This window comes from Ambystoma mexicanum, chromosome 3q, assembly GCF_040938575.1.
Source record: "Ambystoma mexicanum isolate Mex_15411 chromosome 3q, UKY_AmexF1_1, whole genome shotgun sequence".
Taxonomy (NCBI): Eukaryota; Metazoa; Chordata; class Amphibia; order Caudata; family Ambystomatidae; genus Ambystoma; species Ambystoma mexicanum.
In genome coordinates this window covers 1,002,257,941-1,002,273,284 of record NC_090926.1, presented here as the reverse complement: position 1 = coordinate 1,002,273,284, position 15,344 = coordinate 1,002,257,941, and positions in this window count along the sequence as shown.

The window sequence follows — 15,344 nt, the reverse complement described above, 5'->3', positions numbered from 1 at the left end:
AGAAAATTAAGTACACACGAGGGTTGGATTACAATTCTTACCAGCATCCACTGTATCTTTGCATCAGATGAATATAACAGAAGAAGGCAAGTGTAACCCGCTTTTAAAATGAAAGCTACGCCTCCTACCGGAGGCAACGACTCCCGCTCTACATGAAGAATTTAATTCTCGGGAGGTAAGATTTGAAGTATAGGAGGACCTGAGGGCGCTGGAAACCAGGTCTCCGTAACACAAAACAAATCCGGATTGTTTTTTTGAATGAAAAAGAACATTTCAAATGTATGGGCGACCAAGAAACGAGCGTTAACCAAGTACGACAGAGACAGCAAATTATCATGAGAATAGCTCCTGCTTGTAGCTGGAAGAGTCCAGAGCTCAGACTATGCACAGACAGTTGCAGACAGGCAGGAGTTTTGCTGGGCTTCGTCCAGTGTTCAGGTGCTGCGCTGCCCACGTGACCTTTTAAAGGCACTGGCCATAATATTGATGCGACCTATCTGAGGGGTAGGTCAGAATAGAATAAGAAGAAAGACTCTGAAATATGAATCGTATGTAAGTAAGAAAACAGTTGTAGCATGGGAGTGCTAAGCCAGTACGAGTCACCGGTCCCCTCCAATCCCAGGAAAACTTGGTGCCGCAATAGTGGCTACAACGAAAATAAACATCAAATTAAAATAATTAGTTGATACAAAATAAAACTCTTAAAAGAGCAAGTATGTCGTCATTCCCTTTGGAGCCAGTTTTCCCATCATAAAAGAGATTTTGGCTTTTTAAGTGTAATAAAGGTTCTGGGTGCAGACACCCCAAGGGAGTGATAATGGATCACAGGTAGCTGTACCCACACAGGGACCAAGAATGGAGGGGAACGAGGGGGAACACACAGTGCATATGACAAAATGGACACACGGGAACCCGCTGCATGAGTACAGGGAAGGCGGAAAGCGCAGTTGCATGCACGCCATGGGGATGCTTTAAATAGGCCCTTTACAGCAGGCCAGTCAGAATGCACTGCTGCGGGCACGCCATAGCTGGGGGTACGGAAAGCTGAATTGTTGCTGCTGGTCTCCAGCAGACCACCGTCGCGGGGAACAGCAACGGATACAATCAACGTCAATGAGCCATTTCCATGGTTACGCTTGGCGGCTTGAGAAAAGAAACACCATCTGGGGAGGCACTTGCATAACAACAGCAGCGGTTTCAAATTGTCCCTTGGCCAGGGAGTATGGCAACGGGAACATGAGATGAAGGGACGATCCGAGGAGAGCCAATCAAGCGGTAAGTTTTTGTGTCCCTGAAAATAAACAAGCACACTGTGTGTCCCCAACAATAGTTGCAATGTCTCGCTGCGGGCAAATGTTGTGCAAATGTCACCTCTCCTACTAGTTCAGGGTTTCTCGTGTTTCTTCTTATTCAGTACTGATTAATGGCAGATGAACAAAGATCTGTAGGTCAGCACAATTATGTTATTACTAATAGCAGGTATTTTGCGGGGCAAAAGCAAAAGGCAATGTGACGCCACATTGAGGGTGGGTGGAAGTTGAACCAGGAGAGGGTTGGTCTGTTTTCCTCCAATCATGTCCAACTAACATATGCTTAGCCATAGGGGCATGACGTATTCTAACCAATCAGCTTTGTGAGAATAGTGAAGATGCACATTGTTAAGTGCAACTGTTTCCACCTGTACACACAGTGTACCTGTTTAAAAGTCTTGTTCGGTATGAGCTAGTTTGTCAGCTCTCATCAACCAGTTCTGTTCCACTGTGCAGTTTGATTTGTGCTTGCCCAGCTGTAATAGACAGCGCTACTTCTAGCATGGTGTAAGCTCCTCCTTGGACAACTACTGGTAACTTATTGATTACGTGCCTGTAGAGGACCCCTGATACATAAGTATGTATGTTAGTCTACCGTTATCTCCCTCATTGAAGAATTTTGCTAGGGTACAGTAGGTTGGAAATGGGTAATTAGTTGGAAAGCAATTTAGGACCTCTGGTAGTTTGCTTCAACGTTGGGGTAGAAATTGTGAATTTTAACCCCTAAGCTTTGTGATGACCAGAAGCAGGATATTGCTGTGATTGCAGGTTCAACTTAACTTTGCTCTCAGATTTCATAATGTGGTTTGGGGTTTAGAACAGGAAGGCCCAGAAGTATAGTTGCATTGCAGTTTAGGAAATGGGACAGGATTGTGGAAAATGACCTGGATTGTTGGTAACGCAGTTGTTCGTAATTGCATTTTTGGATGGAAAGAAGGCTGGGAGGTTTGGGGATATAGAAAGTATCCTTGCAAGTTTTCAGATCACGAGTACTCAGTAAAACTAGATTAGTTGCATCATTGATGAGACTGACAGTTTCTTTTCTTGCCCTTTTCTCTATGATCAAATGTTTTTAAGATGAAAGATTTACCGGGGGCGCTAGAGAGCCTGACCAAGATGGCCGCAGGCCCATGAAGCTCTCAAACACCCATAAAATCCGGTCTTATCTCCGGCGGTTCCCGTTTACCGTATATAGATTGAGAGGGGTAATATGTGAGGCAAACGAGGCAAAGGTGATGTGCACTGCTGATAGAAGTCCTGAGGAGAATTGGGTTCGGTGAAGCCAAGAACCATCCGTCTCGCGGAGATCTGGAGTGAGCACGGACACACACTACGCAGTTGCTTACTGTGCAGGGGATCGGAGAACGCCCGTACCTGGGAGGAAACCGAGCGAGATCCCAGATCTACTCGCCGGACCCACAGACCTCGATGTCCCCATCGGGCGTGTTGCATCAGGAGAGCCCAGGACAGATCCGGTACTGCAGCAGTGATACGAGGCGAGCCCCTGAGCAGACCGTGCCTGGGAAAGCAATCACACAGTGCCCTGTGCCGGAGCTATGCGGATGTACCGAAGGGGTAGAAGACATTACCTTAGAGGGACAGCTTTGGATGCGATCGAGCGAACCCTGCAGAACCTCAACCAACAACCTAAGGTACACTCCGAGCGACGCCAAGGGGGAGGACTCATCGGTGACTTGCTGCGCAGTTTGGACAATTGGACACCCGAATCCGTCGCCTGGCGGCCGCCTGGACTGCCTCTTTCTGCTGCCCACGGAGGAACTGGGAGCTGGTGAGTGCGGCTGGAGCCCTGGCAGGGAGGAGAAATCAACGCTTCACACAGATCCCGACTGGTGCACATAACTATCCCACAGGAGCCGGTCGGGCACACGACATCGGGCCTGTGCACAATACGCACTGAGAGCCCTGTCTCGGGCTTCTCACAAGGCAACGGGCTATAAACTAACTGCACTGCCCAGGCCGTGTCAGGACCTCAGAGGAGCCGATTTAGGTGTAAGGGGCCCGTGACAAACACGCAAGCACTATCACTGGAGGTAGTTGGGGTAAAAACCCCTTTGCATACGTGAGGGGTGCACCCCTCTGGCGACTTCGCTGACTCGCCCTGCTGGACCCACGGAAGCATAAGGCTCCTATAATAGAATGAGATGCCTGGGTAGTAGCGTAGTGAGACACCCGGAACTACTGGAGACATCAGATAGGAACCCACCCCAGTGGCAGGGCGGGCTACTGGGCTAGGAGGCCACAACCGCACCAAGCCTGACGTATCTGCCCAGAGGATTGAGACCGGGTGCACGGCGAGAGTGGAGGGCGGACTCCGGGGGAATCTACCAAGCCCTGGAGCTGTTGAACCAGAGGTGGACTGCATCCCTCAACATGTCCAAATCCAACAAGGGGGGCAAACAACAAACAAAATTGCATTTTGAACCATCAACGCAGTCAAGATTAAGATTTACCATTGCTTCTGGCCCAAGTTCTTGTCACTCAGTAATGTCCACAAGAGTCTTTTGAATATTCTTCATGTACCTGTTGCATTGATGCGAGAGTATCTTGGTATCATTTACAGCAGGGGTACATATGGCAATTTGCAAGCATTTAAAGTCACTCACCCCCTCAGTTATCCACATACACAGCACACCTTTACTTACTCGCCAACAGTCATAAACATCAGGCAGTGGCTAGAGGTCAGTACACATTTTGAACTCTGATCTATAGTTTGCGGATTCTAGAAGGGGACCTAGAGAAGGTTGACATTAAATGTGTATGCCTCCTGGCAAATGTAGGAGCGGTGCACTGTAAAGTAATAAGTAACATCACTGCTTTGTGTTACCCCAGGACATGATTGTCACTTTTCATATGTTTCCTTAAATTTGCTAATTGTTCCTGTACATCTGTGATATACCTCTCCACGGGGGGCTGGGATTATCTCCATATTCTCTCCTCCTATTTATCCCACTGTGGTGTTATCAATCATCCAGTCCACTTCTTGACTTGTTTTCCAGTCCTTCAATTCTCTCACGCTTAATGTCTTTTTGTGCTATTTCTCTCCCCTGTGCAGTGGGCCATCTTGCGAGAGCTGGACATGGTTACTTTGTAAAATTCGATTTCCATATTGGTTTTCCGTATTTTTTGTCTCCTTTCTTTTAGTTTTTTTTTTTTAACATTCCCAGTTTAGGTCACATTACTTTCTTCGCCGTTATTACCAATCTTATGTCACTTTGTTTTCACTCCCTGTGTGCTTTATTCTCTGTGTCGCCCCCAATAGTCACCGATACTGCAACCTGTTTTCTATATAGCAGACCCCTTTTAATTACACAGATCTCTACGAAGGTAATCAACTGTCCCATCGCTGGTGCCTAGACCCTTGTTTGCCTATGGAGCTCATTGAGTCTTTGAATATTGGAAAAATGTAATGTCAACATATTGATTAACATATTATGAATGGGTGGTATCGTGCATGTTTCATTTTTAAAATAATTTAAGGAATTGTCTATGGTACATTCAATACCTTCAACACAACCACCAAACTTACCCTTCACATTGAATCCCGTGAGCAGCCATTTTAGAATGAATGTTTGCCACTCTGATGAAAGTGTATAAAGAAATAAGAATAGATTGTTGACACAGTTGATGCCAAATCTTGTCGAACCCTCAAACATGACCACAATGCATCATTGCACTACAAAGTAGACAATTAACAGCTGTGGAGTTATCACTGATTCCCAGCCTAAGATCTCCTCCCATGTGGCCTAGTGAAGGCAGCTACTACATGATCTTGGGGGTATTATGAGGCAGGATCACACGGGAGGAGATGGCTGTCCGGGTGATGTGGTGACCCCATCAGGAGGGATGCAGAATTCTTCCCTTCAATGTGCAGAAGACCCTATAATTCCAGAATTCCTGATCTCATGTTGTCCTTATACAAATCCTTCTAGTTGTAAAACCCTAACACCCCTTCTTGCCCAATATCCATGTCATGGCAGGATACCATTCATGCTACATATGTTCATAATGCTCACTTAACATCTCCTGTTTTGACAGTTTTGATTCAAACAAGAATTCAAAGCACTGCAGTTTGAAAAAGTCTAAAACCCCTATGGACGCCAACTCCGATAAAACCCCCAGTACTGGGACGAGTAAGGGAAGAAAGGAGTTAATGTGGAGACGAAGAAACACCAAGCTAAATGTGCAGACTAGTTGTTGTAATGGAAATCAACTTTGTGGGACATTTAAAAATGATGTGCCTTTTCAAGTTGAATGTGAAGGAAGAGACGAGAGATGCAGAGCGGGCGAAGTGGTAAACAGAACCAGTGTCAGACACACAACAGTGGACTGTGTGGAAGGAGGCAGGCTCTTCCTACCAGAAAAGGCAAGAGACTGGGAGAAACACATCGGTTGCTGCAGGTGAACTGCTGCACAGCATGGAAAGGCTGTCGGCGACATGGTCACAGTGAAGAGCAGCAGTTCCACCGGCGGATGAAGGAGAAGCCGGCAGGAGAAACGCAGGAGAGAGTCTGCAGAGCGGGGAAACGCTTTCCCGAAACAGAAGCTTTGCTGCAGCCATACACCATGGGTCAAAAACGCCAGCAAACACCGGTGATTCTGCCCAGAAGAATTGGGAGCCCCGGCGCATACCGAAAGGGGGGAAACAGAAATGGGAATTTACTTTGAATATTAACCAAATGAAATAGAAAGACAGAATTTACACAAGCCTCCATATATGAGATGCCGATATGGGGAAAGCTGGAGTAAATGCGGTCATAAGAAAAGTGAACACTAATGAAGCAGTTGAAAGGCAAGATCTATACAAGTCTACACATATGAGATGTCAATACTGGGAAGATTGGAAGAAGTATTGCCACAAGCCAATGAATACTAACAATAAAGTTAACCAACACAACTTGAACAAGTCTCCATGTAGGATATGCCAATATGGGGGGAAGTTGGAACAAGTATTACCTGGAGCCAATAAAGTATAAACAGTGACTTAAAGAGAAGTGAAAGATTGTAAGAAGACATGGTGAAAGAAAAGCATCAGACAATAAGGCTTGGGGGGAAAGATACCTGGCAGGAGAACATGCCAGGGCTTTACCAAGCTCGGAGGGGGATTCCTGGCAGGGGTCCACACTAGCTAATCCATCTAAAATATGTGAAAAGAAAAGACATCGTGAAAAGGTTCCTGGCAGAAGAGTACACTAGGAGACCATCTTTAATAAATTGCTGTGTAGAGTAGACACTTTTGCCATCCTTAAACACCATTCCGTCAAAAGGACATTCTTTCATCATCCTTAAAGTTTTACGGAAGGAGACATTTCTACTCTTAATACAGTGTTGTGTAAAAGAGACATTTCTACTACTATTAATGAACCTTTCTTTGGAAATGACATTCTTCTCATTGCCCTTAAGAAAGTATTAAAACAACATTACTTAAGTTGCTAAGAGATACTTTTGCCATCATTAAAACATCATGTCTTGGAAAAGACACTTACATCATCTAGAAGTGTTAGATGAAAGACATTTCTACTACTCTTAAAGAACCACTGTTTGAACAAAACATTTTCAATATTCTACACGAAACAGTTCAGGGGAAGGGAATCATCCCCTGGATACCAGGATCGTTTTGTAGGATCTACATATTTCATGGGTGCACACGTTTTGCTGAATCTAAAACAGAGACAGTTACCTTGCACCTTTTGGTGTTCATTTTTAGTGTGAGGCTCAGATATGTTTTGGACACAAGGATAGTTTGCCTCATTTTGACAACGAACCATAGACTGATCCCTAGTTTAGATTTCCTATGCAGGGAAACTCTTTATGATAGGGACAGAAAGGCCTTTATCCAAACCCTTCTATTTTAATTAAATATCTAATATTGAATTCTACAACTAGCCTTGCCTGATATGCGCCTCTCAGGCAATCTGTTACAACTTAACATGCAACTACACAAAAAATGATTCGACTTGTGCTGGAATTAAAGTGTCCATTCGCATACTTTCCATAGTGTGACTGGTGCATCTTCCATATTGCTCCTTGATTGCTGCAGCAGCTTATTCTGCTCGATCAAGTGACTGGTACATCTCCCTTATTTTATTTAAATGTTTTATTAGCATTTGTTTTAGAACCTAAACCTTTCAGCTATTTATCATAACCAATATAAAACACAAAACCTAAGATATGAAAAATAATAACATTTCTAAACAGCTTTCAGGGGGTCATGGCCCCCATCGTTAGCACTTTTGTAGATGACAACTCATCGTTCCAAATATAAAATGTGTACTGTCCGTCTAAGGTTCTGGCTCTTTTTCCAATATCAAGAATACTTCCTTCAGGAATGATAGTAAAGCTAATGTTATGGAAACTCGATCGCCTTGAAGTAGAATACTCCACCATTCACCAATAGACAGCACAGTAGATTGCAAAACAAAATTGCACAGCCCCCTGGTTCTTTGCAGTTTCAATACAGGGCACTTTAGAGTCAGATGGTACAATGTTTCCCACTGTACTTTGTACAGTCTACATTCATAATTTCTGAAAATTTTCTCTTTTCTTGCTTCCGTGATTTCTCTGGTGGGCATCAAATTCAAACGGAATTGCATAAATTGGCTTCTGAGGGCACTATTAGGAAATGTTTACAAATGGGTTTCTTCTATGTCTGTGTTCCAGCCCATGATATTCATAAAGTTTAATTTTTCTTGCCTTTTCCCGAGTGTCGATCCACTCTTGATCAAGTAATTTGCGTTGCACCTTTCTGGGTTCCTCATTAAGATGTCTTCTGATCTACTCAGGTCCTGCAGAATCGCAAGGCAAGATTTTTTCCATGCCATGAGAAACTCTTCAGTGTTATTCTGTAGCACGTTATTCAACTGTTTAAAGCCACCCTCTGGAGTTCCCAACAAGTATTTGCGGCAGAATGCTATAGTTTTCCATAAAGTAATTGAATATAATGAAGACAGGCCCAACTCTTCTCTTATTAACTGGATGGGTAAACATGATGGCAATGAAAGAACCGTCCTACAAAATATACCCTCCAGTTTGGGCCATACCGATGCTGAAAGTGTAAACGAAGCCACTGCTCTGCAAGTCAGAATCAGTGCTACTTTCAGTCTATTGAAATTGATCACAGGCGTTATGGAGAATTTACAGTGTTTGGATTGTATTAGACTTGCTTGAGAGACCAAGTTTCTGATCTTGCTTCTAAAAAGGATTTTTCTTTGCGGGTCCACTTCACTATTGTTTATGCACATCCCTAGATAGGTGATAGTAGGAACTTCAGTGATTTTTTTCTCCCTTTATGAACCACAATGTTTTAGTGGAGATCTTCTGTCCAATTCTGTCCCATGGGTCAAAATTCGCGATTTGGCAACATTTACTTTAAACGGTTAGCATCAACATAGGTGGCCAGGGAGTTCAGCTGTCTTTGCAGCCCCACTTTTGTCTGATCGTGAAGGATTAAGTCGTCCGCATAAAGCAAGCTACTCACCGACTCCCCGCAATTCTTGATGGGATGCATCTAGTGTATTCAAATGCAGTGGAAATGTCCGAGATATAGCCGGAACGAACGTGCACCCCTGGTACAGCCCTTTTGATGTTTGTATGGGCTCTGACAGGTGGTCACTTTTGTCCAGCCAGACCTGTAAGCTAGTGTTTGAATATAGTGCTGTCAGGGCTTATCTGATATCCAAAGGGCAATCCCATTCCCATAACTTCTTCCGGAGCTTCGGTCTCTCGATGGTGTCAAACACCTCAGCAAGATCAATTGAGTCTAGGTACATTTTTCCATTATCTTTGCTTCACTCCTAGTTTAATCAAGTTAATTAGTAAGAGGTTTAGGGTTGTCCCAATACCTTTACCAAATCTCGCCTGCCATTTGTCATACGTTCCCGTCTTCTGACTCCAATCTGTGAGAGCCTTCAATATTAGAGCTCCAAAAATCTGTGCCCGTTACATCCAAAAGCGCGAAAGCCCTATAATTACCTGGGTTAAACCTATCGCCCTTCTTGATTAGGGGAATAATGATGGAGCGCCATTAATCTGGAAGCATCTTTGCCCTCTTGATATTCATGAACAGATCATGCATCAAACTGGAGCATTTTTCTGGATCTTTCTTTAATATACAGTTACTATACAGGCCAGATGGTATACAATAGCATCTTGCCCTGCCCTCCTTGATTTACTTGTGGTTTTGAGAAGTTTCTCAATGTCGCACTTCTCTGTCGAGAAAGGCCATGCACTCTCCATCATTCCTTCTTCCTCCTTCATGTCATTTTCTGTAGCGAACAGGCCGCTGAAGTAATTCCACCAGACCTCTGATGGACTGCATTGGAGATCAAAGAAGCCTGTGGGTACTTAAATTGTTCAACTCCCTCTACATTATGGAAGTATTTTTTGTTGAAACTATGTAGAACATAATTTCCACATCTCGTTGATGCAAATTCCTCTTATATTCTCTCAGCCAACTTTTGTGTTGCTGTTTTAATTTCTTTACAGAGTCATTATCTTTAGGATTTTTTTTTAGGATAGCGCTTATATTCCTTTTCAGCTGTTTCTTTTTTAAAGCTATGTCCCAATTGAAGTAGTGATGTTTTACAAAACCTGGGCGACAGCCCCACGCCCAATTTCCTTAAATGCTATGATATTTGCACCCTTTTCCATTTTTCCCACTGTTATCTTGCTGATTTTAAGTCTGTTTCATCCTCTCAACTTGGAGATCATCTTGCCCCTTTATTGGCTTCACTCCCACCCATCTCTTGATTGTTACCATAAGGATGCCGTGGTCACTGGAGTTCGTCATCCATATCTGCAGATTACACAAGTTGGCATGTATAATTTCTGAGGCAAATATGTAGTTAAGTGTATTTTGCTCCTTTCCTCTCCTCCAAGTGACTTGAGCCAGGATGTCTCCTTCAACATGGCCGTTGACAATATGAATATTTTTTCTTCCATTTCAACCCTCCAAGAAAACACTCTGATGACGTGTGAGGCTGCGTTGTTAAAGGGTTATGTTATCAGTGTCGCTCTTGGATGTTAAGGTCTCCAGAGATTAAAATGTCCAAGTTGTCCCTTGTTTCCATAGCTTCCTCAATTAGAGCGTGGACTGCTCTTACAAATCCCTCAGCATCTGACGAGGCAATATAAGATATGTCATTCCAGATAATCATCTGCTGGGATGTAGACAATCAGGCTTCCGGCCCCCAACACGGGACTGAAACTGCGTTAATTGATTTGAAGGCCCAGATTGATGACCTCAGGGACAGGGGCGACTTAGCTCTCCTCTTGCTCCTGGACCTATCGGAAGCATTCGACCTGGTCGATCACCAGGTCTTGTGCAGCCACTTGGACTCAGCAGCACACTTCTCCCCTGAAGCCATTGCTTGGATACAATCCTTCCTCAGTGATCGTACCATGAGAGTTTTCTCTCCTATTGCTTCTGCCGACCCTATCCCCATCACGTGCGGTGTTCCCCAGGGTTCATGTGTCTCGCCTACCTTATATAACATCTTCACTAAGCCCCTTTTCGATGATCTGGATCATCTGGGTATCACCTACACTAACTATGCAGATGATACTCAGATCCTCCTACCAATTACCGGTGATTATGAAAAGGATTTGGCCTTGGTAAATAAGGTTTACCTCATCATCCAGGCATGGATGGCCTCCCATGGACTATGCCTGAATGATGACAAGACAGAGATCATCATCCTGGGTACACAACTATCATTAAAGAAACTAAGCCCAAATTATTCTGCCTTTAGCGTCGACAACAACATTATTACAACTGCCAAGGAAGTAAAAACATTAGGATTTTACTTGGATTCTGCCTTAACGTTTAACAAACAGGTAAACTCACTGTCCTCGGCCACAGCCTATACCTGTAAATTAATCAGAGCTGGCAGAAACTTCCTCTCCAATGCCAGCTGTATCACCCCTGCTAGAGCTCTCATATTATCAAGACTCGATTACTGCAATGCCATGTACATTGGGGCGAGCAAACAAACTACTAAGAAAATCCAACTCCTGCAAAACAACGCCCTCAGAGCTGCGCTCGGAATTGCTAGGAGAGACCATACTTCCGACACCAGAAGAGCTCACAACTGGCTGTCTACGATTGACAAAATAAAACTCAAAGTTGCCTCCCTCACTCATAAATGTGTAAACAAAGTAGCCCCTCGCTATCTCATGGACAGAATCATTACTATACGCGAGACAAGACTAACCAGACATTCAAAGACTAATTGTCTCCTGACCCCCAGATTCAAACTGGCCAGAGTGGGAGGTACCAGCTTCCAGGTCAAGGCTACCCAACTATGGAACTCACTCCCTACCTCACTCAGACTAGAACCATCTTACACAAAATTTCGCCACACCCTTATAAAAATGTTCAAAGATTCTGATGGCTAAGCACGACTCTGGCGTTTGCCCTCTTCACCCAGATCTCACCCTCCTCTACTTCGGACCTCAACCGGTATGCCATTTATAAAGACTTTGCATTAATTCATTTTGTATATAATGTTAATATATTCTCTACGCTATTATTATGAAAATTGTAAAAAAATGTAAAAATGTCAACTATTATTATGCTCTTTGACTGCAAACAACAACTTTGTTAGTGCAATATCTTTTTATGTACAACTAAGCTGTGAGTAATTGTCAGACTCCGGTTCCACCTCCCCTATCTCCTCACCTGATTCTTCGGAGGATAGATCCTTGAGAGGATTCTTCTTCTTTGGAAGCTTCTTCTTGTTGCTAGATGACTTGTCCTTATAAATCCGGACCTTCTTTTCGCGGAGATAAGGTCTATCCCCTCCAGAGGCCACCGTGACAGTAGTGGGAACCTGTCTTGGGTGCCTCCAGTGGGGCCAGCCTCACTTTCAGGGAAAAAGCCAAAGCAGAAAAAACCCTGTAGATCTTGATGGTAGGAGGTGAGGTGGACAGTTCTTGATAACCCAGGCCGTTGGAAGAAATAATCTCTCCTAGCAGAATCCGCTGTGGGCCGACGCTGAAGGTGGATAGCGAAGGCTGACTGGAAGTAAACAGATGTCCGCGACCAGTTTCCCAGACAGAGCTCGGAATAAGACTTGCAGGTAGAATCTTTCGATAGCAACAAGGAAATCGTAAGTAGCAGGATAATAGACGAAAAAGAGGAAAGGAAAGGAGAATAAATGGCCTAAGCAGGAAACCCGAAATGCAATACCCAGTGAAAGGGATAGATGGCAAGATACTGCAGAGTAGAAAATAAACCAGATACCGGAAGAGAGTGCCGCTTACCGAGCGGAGCCGAACAAAAGTTGGAAGTACCGGAGGGCAAATGTAAGTAGCAAACAGTGCAAACAGAGCCGCGCACAGAGAAGGCTGCAGGCAGCAGGGAAGGAACGGCGAGAAGCCGAGCAGGAAAGTAGGAGGAGCCAAGTACCCAGGTAAGCAAGACAGCAAGGCACCGAAGCGGTGAAAACGCGGAGTACACGCCGTGAACCCAAAGAATACGAACAAAGCGAGAAACAAAGGTTGTACAAGATTAGGATATAGTTGGAAACTAAGGCGGCTAGAAAGCCCAATGGAAGGTAAAAAAACTAGAGAGTAACGGAGCGTTAGCGTGCGAGAAGCAAACACAGATACAACGCACCGCACAAGGGGGCGGAGTCAGTACTTATAGAGTCCTCCGCCATATTGGATGAGGACTAGAGCGAGGTAATCGCTAGCTAGTGCCGCCAGCGGTTCCATAACTTCCACCCCTGATTCCTGACAGTAATCTTATGCGATGCGCCCGACTACCTGTGGGTTTGGTGCGCAATACAAGTAATAAACTAAACTAAACTAAACATAAGTTTAATATAAGAAGTGTCCTCTACTCTTTTTGTTCAACAGGTCCTGTACAGACTAACAGTGCCTGGATCATAGGTGATGGAGAATTCTCACCAATTACAAAGAAGTTTCTGTTGTTTTTCAGTGCAAGTAGTAGACCCGCCGCTGGTCGCCCACTCAAGCCCTTGGTTGCAGGATTTATATAAACTGAATATCTCACCAATATCGGTAAATCCCGCTCCCATTTCTCCTGCAGACATACACTATCATGATCTTCAAATTTTAAGACTCCTTCTCCAAAAAGTTGATTACAACCTTGCGTATTCCATGAAACCGGGAGACGTCTTGGGGTAGACTTTCCGATTAAACCTCTGCTGCTGATATTAAGTGCTATGCTGAAGAGTTATCCTTGGCTAAAGCTCCAGCCAAACATGGCCAGTGTTCTACCATACTTCCTGCTGTCGCATCATCCTTAAACTGAGCTCTCTGCTTGAGGCATCGCAGATTATCAACAGTGATTTGGTAGTTCAAGTTTTTATCAAATCTTTACAGGGTCCATTGTTCTTGAGATCTCTGGCCCCACTTCTGATAGGATTTGGGTGGTTGCAACCTGATTCTCTCTGGCTTACTTGTTATTCTCTCCACAGAATAGTCAATATATATTTCCTTGGGGTTTTTCAGACTCTTATCTTCAGCATCGTAATTGGACAGTACGAAGACCATCATGGAGATCACTTTCCTCAGAAAAAAACAAGAAAAACTTGAGTAGACTAGCCTCTCATTACAAAAAAGAAATCATCCTGGCTAAACAAACGTCCTACAGCACTTGAATCTCACAAGCTAAATCCAATACCAGAGAGCTCTTTACAATACTAAAAGAGGTTGAATCTCCGATCCAAGCTCCTGACTCGTGCCTCAAGGATAAAAACTGGTGCACGGGTATACAAAATGCCTTAGCTAACAAAATCTCCTTTCTCAAGACAAAGATCAACATTAAAAAGGATGCCCTTCTCTCTTCCACTAAACCCAACATCCCCACCCCTAAAAAGATACACCCAACTCAGACACACCCCCCTGTGCACATTCCCCATTTTAACTTCCAAAGAATATCCACCAAAGAGGTATAAAAGGTAATTCTTACCCTCAAACCTTCGAACTACCATGGGGACCTTTGCCCCGCACAATTGATAAAGGATGCAGCTCGTGATCTCGCTCCATTTATTACCAAACTAATAAATGCGTCATTCACATCAGGCAGCGTACCTAATAATCTGAAACAATCATGGGTCCTCCCCCTGATCAAAAAACCAAATCTAGACCCCTCTACTCCCACTAATTACCGCCCCATCACCACAGTACCATTCCTTCTTAAAATCCTCGATAAAATAGCATACCAACAAATCCAACATTACCATGAGCATTTCCATCTCTTAGGAGTCAGACAATCGGGTTTCAGGCCTCAACACAGCACCGAAACCGCACTCATAGATCTCAAGGCACAGATAGATGAGCTGAGAGATCAGGGTAAGGTGGCACTATTGCTACTCCTTGATCTCTCGGCTGCCTTTGACCTGGTCGACCACGAGATCCTATGCGACCACCTTCAAAAAGACGCCCACTTCCCTCAAGAGGCAACTGACTGGATCCAATCCTTCCAAAATAACCGCACGATGTGAGAGTTTTCCCTACTAGCAGCAGCCGACCCATCACCTGTGGCGTGCCTCAGGGATCTTGCGTCTCCCCGACCCTGTATAACATCTTCACAAAGCCCCTTTTTGATGATCTAGATGGTCTGGGTATCACCTACACTAATTATGCCGATGATACCCAGATCCTCAACCCGTTGACAGGGGATTATGACAAGAATTTCGCCTTCGTCAACAAAGTGTACCTCATCATCCAGGCATGGATGGCCTCTCACGGTCTATGCCTGAATGACGACAAAACAGAACTCCATCTTCTAGGGTCCTCACATAACCTTATCAAACTCGACCAAAACTACTCCTCCTTCGTAATTGACAACAATAAGATCACGGTAGCCAAGGAGGTCAAAACCCTTGGCTTCTACCTAGACTCCACTCTCACCTTCCAAAAACAAGTTAATGCTATGGCATCCGCCACATCTTATACATGCAAGCTCATCAGAGCAGCCAAACCTTTTCTCTCCCCGTCTAACTGTATCACCCTAGCCAGGGCTCTGATCCTGTCCAAGTTGGACTA